General features: G+C 43.7%; 1 protein-coding gene across 31 annotated transcripts in view; it reads right to left on the bottom strand.

The window, feature by feature from the left end:
• The window catches only part of ERC2 (ELKS/RAB6-interacting/CAST family member 2), a 904903-nt gene that overhangs the window by 88228 nt on the left and 801770 nt on the right, over positions 1-14905 (bottom strand). For 8 of the 31 annotated variants that reach the window (XR_011526912.1, XR_011526902.1, XR_011526900.1 and 5 more), the window contains one exon: positions 11187-11404. The exons of 16 other annotated variants lie outside the window; for them this stretch is intronic. The gene's annotated coding sequence lies outside the window, so the exon portion shown is untranslated. The remainder of the gene's footprint in view (positions 1-11186; positions 11405-14905) is intronic. 7 more of the 31 variants (XR_011526913.1, XR_011526903.1, XR_011526901.1 and 4 more) reach the window with 1 other exon arrangement.

The raw sequence follows: 14905 nt of genomic DNA, 5'->3' as shown, positions 1-14905 counted from the left end.
GATGAAAGAGAAATGTTCAAGGAGACAGAAGAAGAACTCCAAAATGTCCAATGTCACAGAAGCCAAGGAATAAGCAAGTTTTAGGAAGGAGACGGGTGTCAACAAAATCAAATAACTCAGAGTAACACTTCTTAGCTTTTTCTAAGACAAATCCAGGCCTGAACACAATTGCACGAATGAACTAGGCTTCTGTGGTTTGTCATCTATAACAGAATTTTATTAAGGAAGGACCTCCTAGTGACTGGAATTGTCCAAGTAGAAGCTGGGGGACTATTGGTCAGGTAGTAGTAGATAATTCTGCCTTTTCTCAGATTCTTTGACTATATGATATCTTCTCTCAGATTTTTTCAAAGGACCCCAGCATCACACCACCACCACCATCTTCATCACCATCACCATCTTTATTACCATTCTCTCCACCACCACCACTTTCATCATCATCATCATCATCACCATCAAGCGTCTTTAAATGGTCCCCTTTACTATGTACCAGGTTTTGTGCTGAGTGCTTCACGTATATTATCTTACTTAATGTTTCTATCAACTCTGAAAAGTCAGTTTATTATTTCAATTTTATAGATGAGAAAATCAAAGCTCAGAAAGGTTTATTAACTCATCCATGGCTACACAGTATATGTCCTAGAAGCAGAATTCAAACGCTAATCTGCGTGGCTGAGAGCATTTGCTCCCCCAGGCCAGGCTGCCCCTCTTGACATGTGAAAGACAAAGCTGCCAAGGATGTGTTCAACAAGCTGGTACAGAGAGGAGGTTCTTCTCAAAAATAAGCAAGAAATCTTGCCATAAATTGCAAACATGTTGGTTCCGGGAAAGTTAGCATTCTTAACTCTGGTGTATTAAGACAAGCCTGTCTTTCAGCACACACATTTTCCAGCTTGTTAAATTGAGACGTCTCTACATCTGTTCATGAAGAGTTTGGCATCTCTGGAAAAATGCTGAAAATCTAAGGCAATGATCAGGAGATAAAAGTCCTCTCTTTTCTTATTTGCTTAGAAGGACCCCGCAGTTTAAAATGTTTTCTCTACTAATATACACAAGAGAGTTTATTAATCCAAAATCAAAATATCTGTTTAAATAGAGACCAAAGGATTGAGGTCAAAAAGACATAGATATGACTTGCTTATCTTTAACAGAGTACATTGAAACTAAATAGTGGCTTAATAGCATCTTTCCAACATTTTGTCTCCTAATGGACTTTGCAGGATTATTTTACGTTGAAAGTTTTCCTGTCCAACGCAAAAGTTCTTCACAGACTCTATTCTCATCCCTTACCCTTTTGGGAGATGGCGGGGGGAGAGGAGGATGGAGACGGCGGGAGGTGAAAAAGCCCTCTTGCAAATCCTTTTCCAAAAATCTTTGGCTGAACAAAGACTTTCCCATTTAAGAGCAGGTGACAGTAAGATCTCTCCCATAGGCAGCACATTAAGACTTTCTACAGAAGTAAACAAATCTGTTATGATGAAAGCCGGACATTCCTTAGGGCCAGGATCTAATGAAAATGTCAGTGTTTTATGCAGTTTAAAAACTGACAATTCAACAGTTTTACAGGAGCTATTTAACGTTTATCATCACTTACGAGAGCTCAAATGCAGACAAACAGAAGGGCAACAGAAGAAACCAAGTGACTCTTTGCTTAGAAGCCGCTATGTTATCCATAAGCCAGGAGGGTTTTATAGTTTGTCAATTACCAGAACCCTCAGGCAACAGGGCACAGGTCTTGGCAAAGGCAAGTAGGAAATCTGCACTCCAAGACATAATCATCATAGTGACCATGCTCTGCACTTTCATTTATACCCCACCCCATTAAAGACCCAACCACTGGGAGTCAGGATACTAGAGAAAGCTATTAAACCAACTAAAGGCAATGCATTAAGAGACTCTGAGTGCCAAATTCTGCTTTAGATACTGTCCAAACCACTATGAGAAGAGAAATAGAATATGTAACTTCCAAGCCAGTAGGGGGGGAAATAAAAAGAAATAAAGAAAGCACAGTCAATTCATAAAGGACAGTAAAGAAGAGAAAAGAAGAAAAAAATCCACCCATGAAAATAAGAAGACAAAGTTAAGTCCAGATAGATCAGTTACAATAAATACAAATAGCTTAAATTCACCCATCAGAAAAGACAGACACACCAGATTTTTAAAAAATCATCCAGCTTTACGTTGGTTATAAAATGGACCAGTGACACACAAAGGCTGAAAACAAAAGGATGGAAAAAAGCATACACTAACACACTAACCAAAAAGATGTTGCTATAGCAATATTATCAGACATAACAAAATTTATAGGTAAAAGCATTAATTGGGATAAAGGGAGATATTAATTAATGATAACACAAACCACCCACCAGGAAGCCATAACATTAGTTTAAACATTTAATATAGTCAAGATCAGAGGCTAGAAATAAAACAAAAACTGATAGACTTACTAAGAGAAATGACTAAATCAACATCATCATGAGTATCTGAATGCTTATCTTTCAGAAACTAAGCAGTTAAATAGCTAAAACATTAATAGAGATATAGAAGATTTCAGTAACATTATTTATAAGCTTCTTCTAGAAAACACTCAAATAATATGTACTCGAGGACAGAATAGACATTCTCTTCAAGTACACACGGAATATTTACAAAAGATTGAACATGTGCTCGGCCATTAAAAATCTCAACAAATCCCAAAAAGTGATATCACATGCTCGACATCTGAACTTCTCTGTTGAAAGAATAATAAAATTTTAGAACCTTACACATTAAGGTTATTTCACCTAGCTCTTTGCTTAGGAAATTGTTCCCATTTTCCAAGGCTTTTCTTGGTGTCATCTCCTCAGTGATGCCTTCTCTGATCACCTCAGGTAGAGAAGCTCCCTCCATCCCCAGTCACTCTTCACTGCATTGCTCTACTGTATTTTCTTTGTGCAATTAACTGGTCTCTGAAATCCACTTGTTTGTTTGTTTACTGGTTTATCGTCTCTCCCCACTCCATCCTAAAATGGAATGCATTTGCAATCTCTCACTCCTGGAATGGAGCCTGGCACATAGTAGGCACGCAACAAATATTCGCTAGTGTCAGCCTGACTTGGCAGCCTGCAGTGCTCAGAGCCCCTCATAAAAGTGCTGATCTCTCCCCTAGAAGAGATCACAGTACGTTAGGATTATTTGTGTGACAGTCTCACTAAGGGATAGTGAGCTTGTCATCATATCTGCACATGTAATAGATGCCAAATAAATGGACGTTGAATAAACTCTGACTTCCCCCATGTGCCAGAAGAAATTGGAAACCTTGAGGAGACATGTGACCTGCCTAATGACACACCTTGTTAGTGAAAGTCCCTGATTCCTGACTGAGCATCACTCTGACCCCCTCCAAGTGACCTCTGACTCATATCCTATTATGCGTGGAGGATGCAAATGAGGACAGAGAAGACAACTTGGAAATACCTTTTTCTTCAAACTCGGTATTTCTTTTACTATTATATAGATACCAGCCTTTGCCAAATGTATTAAAACTGACTCAAATAATCATTTCTTATACTAATTGCATGTCTGTACAAGGACTGCATTTTCCAATTAAAGAAACAAGTGATAGAGCTTAAAATAATAGCTTGTCAACTCAAAATCAGCCATGCGGCCATATTATCAGCACAACGGTTAAAGCAGGAGGAATCACTGTGCGATCTTGGACAAGTCACCAGTGGGCCTAAGCCTCAGTTTGCATATCTATGAAATGGTCATAATATCAGTACTTACTTCATAGGTTGCTATGAAGACCAATTAGATTAATCCAACAAAGCACTGAATAGAGTATGTGTCCCAATGAGATCTATAAATATCACTAAGATTTCAGCCCTTTGCACAGGCAACTCAATTACTTTGCATTAGTTGTTGGCAAGTTTTCTTCAAGAAACTGGTTTGTGATAATCTGCCTTCCAGAGCTCTTCCGGAGATGTAACACTGTTATAGAATGAGTCTCAAGGTTCCTTTGAATCTGATTAAATCCATTCCTTTTGTGAGACCTGAGCTAGAAAAATCCTGGCCAATGCCAGATGTATTTGTTGAATGGCCTTTTTACTGAAGATTTCAGGAAGATGAGGCTGCTAGAGGTGCAGCCAAGATGACAGCATTGATTAACAAAGGGGCATATTGTCTGGCACATTCTTCTCTAACCTAACCCTCCTCCTGCCTCAGAAGGAACTATTCTAGAATGGAAAGTTTCCACCATAAACATCTGCTTGCCAGATCTACCCTAACACTGTAGCCACTGGTGAGGGCCATCAGGCACTAAGGATTTTCCCTTAGATTGGGAGCTACTTGAAGAAGGGCACAAACAAACCTCAAATTTATCATGGAAGACAGGAGCAGCACAATTTTGATAGAGGCTCCTTTTAAAGATCAAAGATTTTTGCATACCTCTCCACCTAAGTAATTTTATTTCTCTTATCTTTTGATTCAGAAAAACACCTGATGATGAAAAGCTACTAGGAATTCAGTAATGTTTTTAAAAGAATTTTTATTTCAGAAGTCACAATAGTGCCTATACACATATCAGAAATTGTCACACATGTATTTATGAGGCATTCTATTCTAGTCTAGGGTTGATCGTGTGTGTTTGTGTGCGCACGTGTGTGTGTGTCTTTCGAAGCTTCCCAAGGGGCTTTAGTCCACAGGTAGAATGTAGTTCACTAATGTAAAATGTAGAATTTGCTCCCTTTAAAGCAGGGTTTTTAAACACCAGCACTATTGATATTTTGGGCTGGATTATTCTTTGTTGTGGGGGCTGTCTTGCGCACTCTGGGATGTTTAGCATGGTACACGGCCTCTATTCATTAGATACCAGTAACACCCTCCTCATACACAACTTGAGTTGTGATAACCAAAAATATCTCTGGGCCTTGTCAAATGTCACCTGGGGGGCAAAACTGCCCCTGACTGAAAACCACTACTTTAAACTCTCTCTCTGTTCTAGCTCTCCCTAATGAAAACTGCTTATTGAGGCCAGCTATGCTGTAGAAGAAGAGGAATGAATTTGGGGTAAGCAATTCTCAGTTGGAATACTCACACTTCAAACGTATGAAATTTTGATTAGGTTGATGATCATGATGATTTTATCTATTTATTTTGTACCTCAGAGTTGATCCTGCAAGTGGAGTTTGGGGAACAAAAAGGGCCCTGGACTGGTAGGCAACCCAAGTTCTACACCCACTTCCACCGGAAGCCAACTATGTGACCTTTGGTAAATCACATCTTTTTCTGGGCCTCAGTTTCCTCTGGGCATCAGTGTAAAAGCACATATGAGGCACTGAGGCAGAGGAGTACAGCTACGATGGAAAATGGAAGGGGATTTCTACCATCGCCCACCCACTAGAAATGCAATGATGAATTCACAATTGGCATTAAAAGCAGCTAAGAGCTGAATCACCACTGCAGAAAATACTATCGGTGAAATAAAGCATAAACTTGCAAAGTTATCCTAGAATATTGAGATATAATTTATGAGGGACATGGATACAGCCGTTAGACAGTGAAGAACCTGAGGATAACAGATGCTCCAGAAGAAAAGGCTAAAACTAAGGAAAACCCCAATAAAGTTATGCAGATGGAAAATATATGTAGCAGGTTAAAAGGGCTTAGTGAACACCAAGAAAATTTAAAGGACACAAATAGAGTCTGGGAAAATTATTGACTTGTCTACACAAAGAAAAAACAATCCACAAGCATCTAGTAAGAAAATAACAGGCTGCCTTTAAGAAGCACAAATCGGACCCGCCTCGGGAAGCAGCAGATATAGGAGTGCGTCCCCACTCTCATGCATGACACAAGGCAAGTATTTGTGTCTACCATCTTCCCCACCCAAGCCCAATTTTTGTTGATAGATCTGGGATTTCAAACCAAAACATTTTCATTTTTGGCATTATATCCCTTCTCTTTTAGAAGCCACTTTTGACACACGTGCTCTTCTTTGAATCCATGTTTATAACAGTGGTTTATGATGCTCGAGACCGATTCAGGAAGAGGATGGGGCCTAGAAGAGTGCTGATGAGAGCAGAATACTCATCAAGAGAGCAGAGGAGCTGTGCACAAGCCACACTGCAGGCTGCTGAAGCTGTCCTGTCCACGAGCCCCACACCAGAGCAACGGCGTCGGAATCCCTGAGGCGGGGCCTGGCTGAGCGCCCACTTGGCTCTTATGAGAAGCTCGGGTTGGGTGATGATCCAGTGCCATTCACCCTATAGGCCCTGCCACATGGCATCTGAACAGGTGACTGGAGTGGCAAATCTGGGCATCGTTCATGTTGCTGTGGTCCACAAGGGCCCTCTTCTGCATATCCTAATCAGGCTTGCATACTGTCCCAACAGGGACCAGGGAGGTAACATGAGGGAGGGACATGAGCCTGGTGTAAGCAAGGCAGACATCAGCGACCAGTGAACTGGGGAGGACAGGTTGGGATGAGGGGGATTGCCGTGAGAGTCTATAGGAATACAGCCCCCTGTAGCCCAATCATCTGATTTTTGCCCCAAATCCATAAAGCTGGATTGTATGCGATATTTGCAGGTTTGAGGGGCCCTGTGTGGCCAGGCAAATAGCCACTTAGGCAGAACTGACTTGTAGGCTCTATTTGGGACCCTAGCCTCAAATTTTTTAGGTCTGCAGAAATGGTCCCTTGATTTCAAAGAAATCCTCTGTCTCCTCAGAAACAAGCTAGGCCTTTTTCAGTAAGTGGAAACCTAGGTGCTCCAAATGATTATCTTTATCAATTCGTTAATTTTTTAAAAAGCCACTCAGACGGCGCTGAGGTTCAACGGCTCCCTGTCTTTTCATGTTCACCAGGCTTTGAGCAGACAACCAGTGAGCTGTATTCCGGCACTCTAACGTGTCAGAGCTCAGGCCACGAGTTCCCTCCGATGGGAGAGTTCTGCCTCTCTGAAGAGAAGCAGACACGCTCAGAGCCTGACCCTGGACTGTCCATCCTAAACGACAAGACAGGGAGGAACAGCTGGGGCTTCTACAAACCTCAGTGGGACAGGAACACAAAGGGCTTCAGAAGCCAGAGTGAGTTTAACACTTCCTCTCTAATAACCAGCATTGACTAGAACTTACCGTGTGCTAGGCATTGTGTTTCTGTGCACAGTTTAACAGTAAGTCCGTGATAACTGCTTTTGGGTGGGTGGAGGGATAAATGAATGAATCAGGTATTGCTTTTATTTCACACTCCTGAACTCAGGCCTCAGCATCGTTAGAGCATTTGGATTTGCAGAATCTCTTCTTTCACGTCAACTATTTCTGAGTGCCAGATCTGTGTAAAGTCAGCATGTCAGGGATCCCCCCCCAAAAAGGAAAAAAAACAATAGACCGAGAACCTACCCTCACGCTGTGTCCTGGCAAGGACAGGTGAGCCATATGTAGTGATGACTCCAGGTCAAGAAGGCAGTGGGTGAAGACAGTTCCTCACTCCCAGGAGCTGCTGGCCACACCCAGGAAGATTCTCTGAGGATTCTTAAAATGCCTCCCTAAAGCCCACATAAGAATCTTCCAGGGTATGGCAAATGTCCCCCATAGACAGCTTTGCTCTCAAGGGGGAGATCAGCAGAGGCTGCCCCGAAAAGGAGGGATCTCAGAGAGATGCGCTGGAAGAGATGGAGGAACCCACAAAAGGCAGAGAAGGAAACGCCAAGGTGCTGGTGTCACACCTGGGCAGAGTGGTTTTAGCGTTGCCAGGGGACACATGGAAATTTCAGTCTCTGTAGGGAGGAGCCCTTCCCTGGGGGCTCACCCTGCAGCAAGTCTTAGGGTGTTTTCCCCCATGTGGTTGCTCAGAAGATCCTCTGCTGTGGCAGCCTCTATGGACAGAGTCCCAGCTAGTAAGCAAGATGGTGCCAGCTCCCTGGGGACACTCTCCCTTACCCCCCACAATGCCACCAACCTAGACACATACCTGAAAAAAACACCTGGTCATCCTTTAGTTCTCAGCTTCAACCTCGCGTCCAAAGAGAAGCCCTCGCTGCCAGCCCCAAAGGGAGCCTTCTTCCCTGCAGCTCTCATGGCTCTCCTACCCTTTGAAGTGCCTCTCACCTTTACTCCTGCAGTGATTTGCTGAAGTCTCCTGGTCTCTGGCCTGTGGGCTCCTGGAGGGTGTGGACAGGGCGTGTCTGTCCTGTACACATGTGCATTCCCAGACACCTGGGGCAGACTAGATTCGCCTTCCAACAGGGAGGGCTTCCCGGCAAGTCAGGGAGCTGCCGTGGTGAGAAGGAGACTTTCCTCAGGTTCCTGGGAGGACGCTACAGGGCAAGGCAAAACTGAAAGGCTGCCAGGAGCGCTTCCCCACCACCCACTTCCGGGATGGCAGCTCCAAACCGAACTTTCCCTCCTCTGCTGAAGATCTCGAATGAGAGGCTTCCCTAAAAGCAAGTAAGGCCCCAAACCAGAGATGCTACCCTTATAAAACGACACAGCCTGACCCTGGGAAAGAGCTGTGGATAGTCAAAACCAAATCAAGACAAAAAGCAAAACCAAAACACCACTGCCCCCGTTCTTGGCTCTAGCAGTCCCAGATCTTTAAGAACCCCTTTCCCTCAAATTCAAGGTTTTTTTCTTTAACAAATCATATTTAAAATATGTTTCCCTTTCTCATTTTGAGGAGAATGCTAAGAAACCATTATTTCATGTTCAATAAAAATCCAAAAGCTTCTCTGTTCCCAAATCACCTGGTACACTTAATATCCCAAAGATCAAAATTGGCATTCACAGGTAATTTTCTCAAAGATAAAACATAACAATCATAGTTACAATCTGTCCTAAAACTAAGTGAAGACAGCAAGAATCATGCATCAATGTTCTGGTACCACACAAATGATTTCACACTCAGCATCTCACATCTCCAGCCATGTGTAGTCAGTTCCCAGTGTGTGGCTGAGCACTGTGCCTGCTGGGCCAACACTCAGAGAGTGAGATCCATCAAACACATGACACTAAGATTAAACTAAACTATGCTTAATATTTCCTTAATGATGTGGCAGGTCCTTTCAGATTCTGCTATGATACAAGATGAGTCCACCTATATTGACTATCACGTTAACATATTATCACATTAATCAATATAAATATCATTATATTACTATATTAACCAAAGGGGACATTGGCTTAGAAATATTGCACTGTATGAAAACATACTTCAGCGACCAAGCCTATTATTTAACCTTTGCAATGCTCTCTCTTCCTTCCTCCTCCTCTACATTCCTGCTGAGACCACACTCAGTGGGGAGGTTTGGGGATCAGAAAGAAGGTGAGTGGTGTGGCAGAGCACTGGGGGAGGGAGAGGGCAGCAGCAGATGAGGCTGGGCAGGTGGGCAGGGGAGGGAGCATGCCAGGCTTTGCAGGCCTTAGCCAAGCTTTTATATTTATTCCAAGAACAAAGGGAACTGCCTGAAGGGACTGAGGAAGTGAGTGTATGATGTAATTTACATTTTATACAGATCATTCTGCCTACCTGTCTGGTGAATTTATGCCTGGTGCCCATGATTGGATCGCAGGCTTGTGGATGGTAGGGCTGTAGGTACAGGTCTATCAATGCCCTTACCTCATGCACGCACAGAAGTGTTAAACGAAGATTTCTCAAACTTTTGTGTACAGCAGAATCCCCAGGAAGCTCATTCAAACCCAGCTTGCTGGACCCCACCTGCAGAGGGTCCGATTCAGTAGGTCTAGGTGGTGCCTGAGAATCTGCATTTCTAACAAGGTTCCAGGTGATTTTGCGAAATACGTTGCTGTCTAGACAGGGCTCTTAGAGAGTCAGCATTTAAATCTGTTTGCTGCATAAATCAGTCAATAAAGGGACATGAGAATGTATTTTCAAACAAAAACAATAGAAGCAATCAGTGGTTCGAGTTTGACCTAAAATAGCAATCATCTCTTTTAATTTTCCTATTCTTAAATTATTCCCTTCACCATATTATGCGACAATAACAAGAGGACTAACCCCTGCGTGCAGAAATGCTCTGAAAGGAAATACATTGTGATTAGACAAGATGGGACACTTCAGAGCCTGCATCGCCAAGTTTAATTATAAATCAAATGTCATTCAAAGATTTTGTGTGTGTGTGCAAAAGTATGCGATTTATTTGTGTAGGCAGTAATTACCTGCCTCAATCCAGAAAGGATATGAGGTAGTGAGGCAGCTGTTGGTGCTAATCCAAAACTGAAAATTAAACTAAACTTTCCTTGGAATTCAGGAATAAAGCTCACACCGGCCCATCCCTGTCTGGTTCAAAGCACATGGCGTTGGTGAACACACCTTCTATGAGAGGAGGTTGTTCAAACTCTCTTTCTTGAATGAACCCCCAAAGATTCCAATTTAGGTGTTTACTATGCCAAAGCAGAACTGCAAGTGAAGAATGCAAAGTTAATAGAAACTCAAAACCAACAAGGGAGAACATGCTTCAGACCTAGGAGAGGTGGCAAGACCCCTACACAGGAAGCAACTGGGGTCTCTGAGGGTTCACCTTGCTCTGCCACATATGAGGCTGCGGTTTTCATGTGCAAACGTCCATCCACCCAGAAATTGTCATCACTTGCAACCAACAATAGGCAGTCCAAACTTAGAGATGGCTGAGAGCTTGGGGGTAAGTAGGAAGCCCTCTTGCCCGAGGCCTACAAGGTCATAGGTTCACATTCTGCTTAGGGAAAAAGCTGGTTAGACATACCTCCAGGATTGTGTAGGGCTATACTTAAACACCACCGGGTGGGCCTAAATGAAATGTCATCTATTGAGCAGTTATTCGGGTCTCACGGTCTAAGAAGTTGACCAGGGATGCAAGCTTTCAAAGCATCAAAAGCCAGAGAATCAAAACAAGAAAGGCCGTTGAAAATCACAGTCCTTGAAAAGCAAACAATAAATAAAATAGGAACCAGTGAATGAACCGTACTCTCTGTCCACATAGCAAGACACGAACAACATGAGGCCAGTGCAACAATTTACACCATGTGGATGACGAACCTGGATTCTCGTCCTGTGCTGGTGGGAAGCATGGAAAAGTCTGGCTATGAATTAAATACAAAATAGCAGCCCCTCTACACTCTACAAAAAAATAAAGCACATGTGAGCCCCCAAATCCAAGGTCATTATGCAGAGTCTCTCTGAAACCCAGCTCCCCACGGCATTTGCAGTTACCCACCTCCAAAAGGGGAAAAGTAAACATTGGACCTGCTCTGGTGTTAAACCGCCACCGGCTCCTCCCCGCTGTCTCCCTCCTCCTCTTCTTCTTTACAGACAGGTAAAGTTGGATCTCTTGAAGGAACTGGGGGCTCCCACTCTAGGCAAAGGTTGGACAGGTGATCAATGTACAGCATGAGATTTGACTGTGCCTCCGTGCCTCCGACAGAGCTGGATCATCTGGGGCAATGAAAATTATAAGCAACAAGAAAGCGGTATTAATAGCAAGGGTAGGGAAGCCCAGGCAGCACACACCACGATTCCCTAGGACACCCAGCAACTCTTCCTTTCCTCATTCAGTCATTCCGAGTACATACCAAGCACTGTGCCAGGCTCTGGCGATATAGTAGTGACAAATATGAACACAAGGCCTGCCCTCATGGAGCTTATAGGCTATTTAGGACAGTGAGACAAGCAATTAAAGGACAGTGGGTAGAGAAACCTAGAAGGGCCATGGAGCACAAAGCAAAGGCAGCCAACCCAGACTGGGGGGAATAAGTCAGGGAAGGCTTCTCGGAAGAAGTGACATTTAACACTGAGCCCAGAGGACCCATGGAGTTAGCCAGACAAGACTGGGGTGTGTCGACATGTGCAAGATTCTGAGATGAGAAAGCATGGCTGGTCTGAGGCTGAAAGCCCTTTGTTGTCAGCCATTCTCCAGCCCTTGATCCTAAACCCAACCAGAGGACCAGATCTGGAGTCTGTAACTCTCATCACGAGGTGCTCCTCCAATCCCTACAATCCAGTCGTGTTTTAACCTCTTTAGTGGGATCTCAGGAAAGGGAAGAACTTAGAAAATAACTTGTTCTAAAAGAAGATAAGAAAAGAAAACAACAATGAAGAGTTGACCTGCTATAGAATAGACCCAACTGCAGCGATCGGTTTCTGCACACCAGATCACAGAGAAGTGACATGTCACGCTCAGCAGGGGCTGTCGAAACAAGACGCCAGACTGCAATTTGGCATCACCAAAGTGGGAGCCTCCAGGCTTCTTCCCTTTGGCTCTCTCACTCGGCCGGTTCCTTTCCTCCAAATCTCCAGGAAGTCGCAGAGGGAGCACTTTGCTCCTCTTCGCCTTGGTGTTTTGATTTCTAAAAGGCTACCACAGGCATGATACCTCCCACTGGCCTTAGGCACCTAAGGAAATCCAGATAGCTATGTAGCCAATCTTGTCAGAGGCCGCCATGCAGGAAAAAACAAAACAAAAAAACCTGTGAAAGTTCCAGGAGTTTGAGTGTTGCCCAGGGTTCTAACTGCCTTTGCATTATGAAAGAGACCATTGTCTGGGATGGTTTAAGACATGGCAACAAGCATGTGGTCATTTTACCAAAACGCACAGTCCAAAGGAGCTTTCCTTTATGTCTTAATATTATCCTATAATTCAAGTCCTGCAAACAATACCCTCGATTAAACATGGAAAGAAACAAAACCTTCACTTCTAGGAGGCAGAGCAGGCAGCTATTTTAGAGACAAAGAAAGGATGTCTTTTTAACCTATGACAACACAAATTTGTTTAGGTTTTCCCTCCACTAAGTAAGTAAGCAATTAGGCTTTTTCCAATAAAAATATCCCTGTGCATGTGCAAACACCAGAGGCAATCATATAATTACCCTGCCCAATCAGATTCAATTGCTGACAGTTGAGCTCCCACTGCTCATTAACTTCAGATCGCAATGAGGTCTTTACGGAAGCCCTTCCCGTCTCCTTACAAAGGTTCCTATGATGCTGTGAGCAGCCCAAGCACTAGCTCACACGGGATAATCATCCCCAAACGGCCAGGGCCAAGGCCAGCCTACTCTGACTTCCCTCTGAAAAAATAAAAAGAGAAATTCTACGAAACACTGGCTTAAACCCCCTGCTGCATTTGGGGATCTCACTTCTAAATATAATAGTAACCTTTCACCCCCACACTTTAAGTGCCGTAATTATATAATTAAAACCAATTATGTCATTTAACAGAGAGACTTTTTCAAGTTCCACGGCAAGCCAATTACTTCAATCATTGACCTCAGAAGATTTCCCACATTGACCTGCAACAATGAAGATTGGGATAAATTTAGACACTGGCTTCCGAGGGCTGGCATGGACTAGCTGGATGGGTCATAGCTGGTCTAGATTCTTCTAGACTCTAGAAACGGAACTGAATTTATTGCATCTAAAACCACCACCACCACCACTTGTTTGCAGGACCCTTCCAATATCCCAAGATACTTGGTTGATTTTCATCACCACCCAAATAGTATTATTACTTCCATATTACAGGCAAGAAAAAGGAGACAGGGAGAGTTGAGCTATCTCAAGTTATGCAACTAGTTAACGGCAAAGCCAGGGCAAGGACCTGAGTCTTCCACCATAGACTCCAAAGCCTATTAATAGCAAGTAGAGTGACAGAGAGAGACAGAAAGAGAGACAGAGAGAGTGCGTGTGTGTCCCTGCAGGTTTATTCTCTCGGCCATCCATACCCCCTATTGAGGTAACTCGTCTGCCCCACTTTCAGCCCACGTGCATCACAAGAGGCTCCATTCCAGCTCGGGATGGGGGTGGGAAAGGGGGGAGGGCTGAAACCTAGGCCTCAGCCAATCAGCTTCTAGCATTCTCCTAGCTACAGCATTGGTCCAGAGATGAGCACGGTAACCCAATCAAAACCAACGAGATACACCGAGACTTTGCTGAGGATCTTAGGAAAGAGTCTCACTCTTCCTAACTGGGCTTGCATGTGAGAGGAGGTACCGTCTGGCGGCTGAGTAGCCATCTTGCTACTGCTAAAGGAGTGAGGGAGAATGGAGCCAAGAGACGTAGAGAGAAACTTGTTCCAGGAAACTCCCTGATTCCTTCATGTTGCAGTAGGGGCATTAAGAACATGGAGTGGTTCAATAGCACACTGGAGAAACTATGAAAAGCACCATGGCCTACAGCTTGAGTAGTCTTGATTACAAGGATAGAATTAATTGACCGTGGCTCTGAGCAGCAGTCCTGCCTCCTGCTCACAACGCAGTTAAATGCCTCCTATTTTTGAGCTATTTAAAGAACATGCCATTTTATGGGCAGGAGGAAGCACTTTAATCTGGGAAATGATTTTTATCACAAACTAAACATCCTTGTAACTTTTTGGTCCTCTGCTTTGGTCAAAGTTGTCTCTCCTTGGAGCTGAGACAGCTGTTGGAACCAGAAGACCTGCCTCCTCGACCTTGCACTTTGCCCTGCTCAGTGGTACCCTTGTGCTCTCCAGTTCCCAGATCTGTGTAGATTGTAAGAACTCAGGACACTTGCGCTCATCAAAATGGAGCATCTTCTTTTTTCCTTTTTCCTAGGCCTTGAGGAAAAAGAAAAAAGGGCAAGAATCTTCTAATGCAGGATTTTCAAGCTTGGCACTATTGAAGTTTGGGGACAGATAATTCTTTGTTGTTGGAGCTGCCTTATGTGTTATAGGATTTGTAGCAGAGTTCTCTGGCCTCTACCCACTAGAAGCCAGTAACACCCCTCTCCCCAAGTTGGGACGACCAGAAATGTCTCTAGGCATTGTCACATGTCTAGGAGTCAGGGCTACCATCACCGCCGGTTGAAAACCATTGCTTTAATAGAACATTTGAGGTATTTATTGGATTTTGCTCAGAGCATCTTTGAAAATATGACTCCTTATGGTATTATGATGTCTTCTACTTAAAGTGTGAGGAGTGAGGG

The sequence above is a fragment of the Equus przewalskii genome, chromosome 15 (assembly GCF_037783145.1).
Source record: "Equus przewalskii isolate Varuska chromosome 15, EquPr2, whole genome shotgun sequence".
In the NCBI taxonomy this organism is placed as follows: domain Eukaryota; kingdom Metazoa; phylum Chordata; class Mammalia; order Perissodactyla; family Equidae; genus Equus; species Equus przewalskii.
Note: the sequence above shows the minus strand (reverse complement) of the source record. Positions and strands in the feature narration are given on the sequence as shown.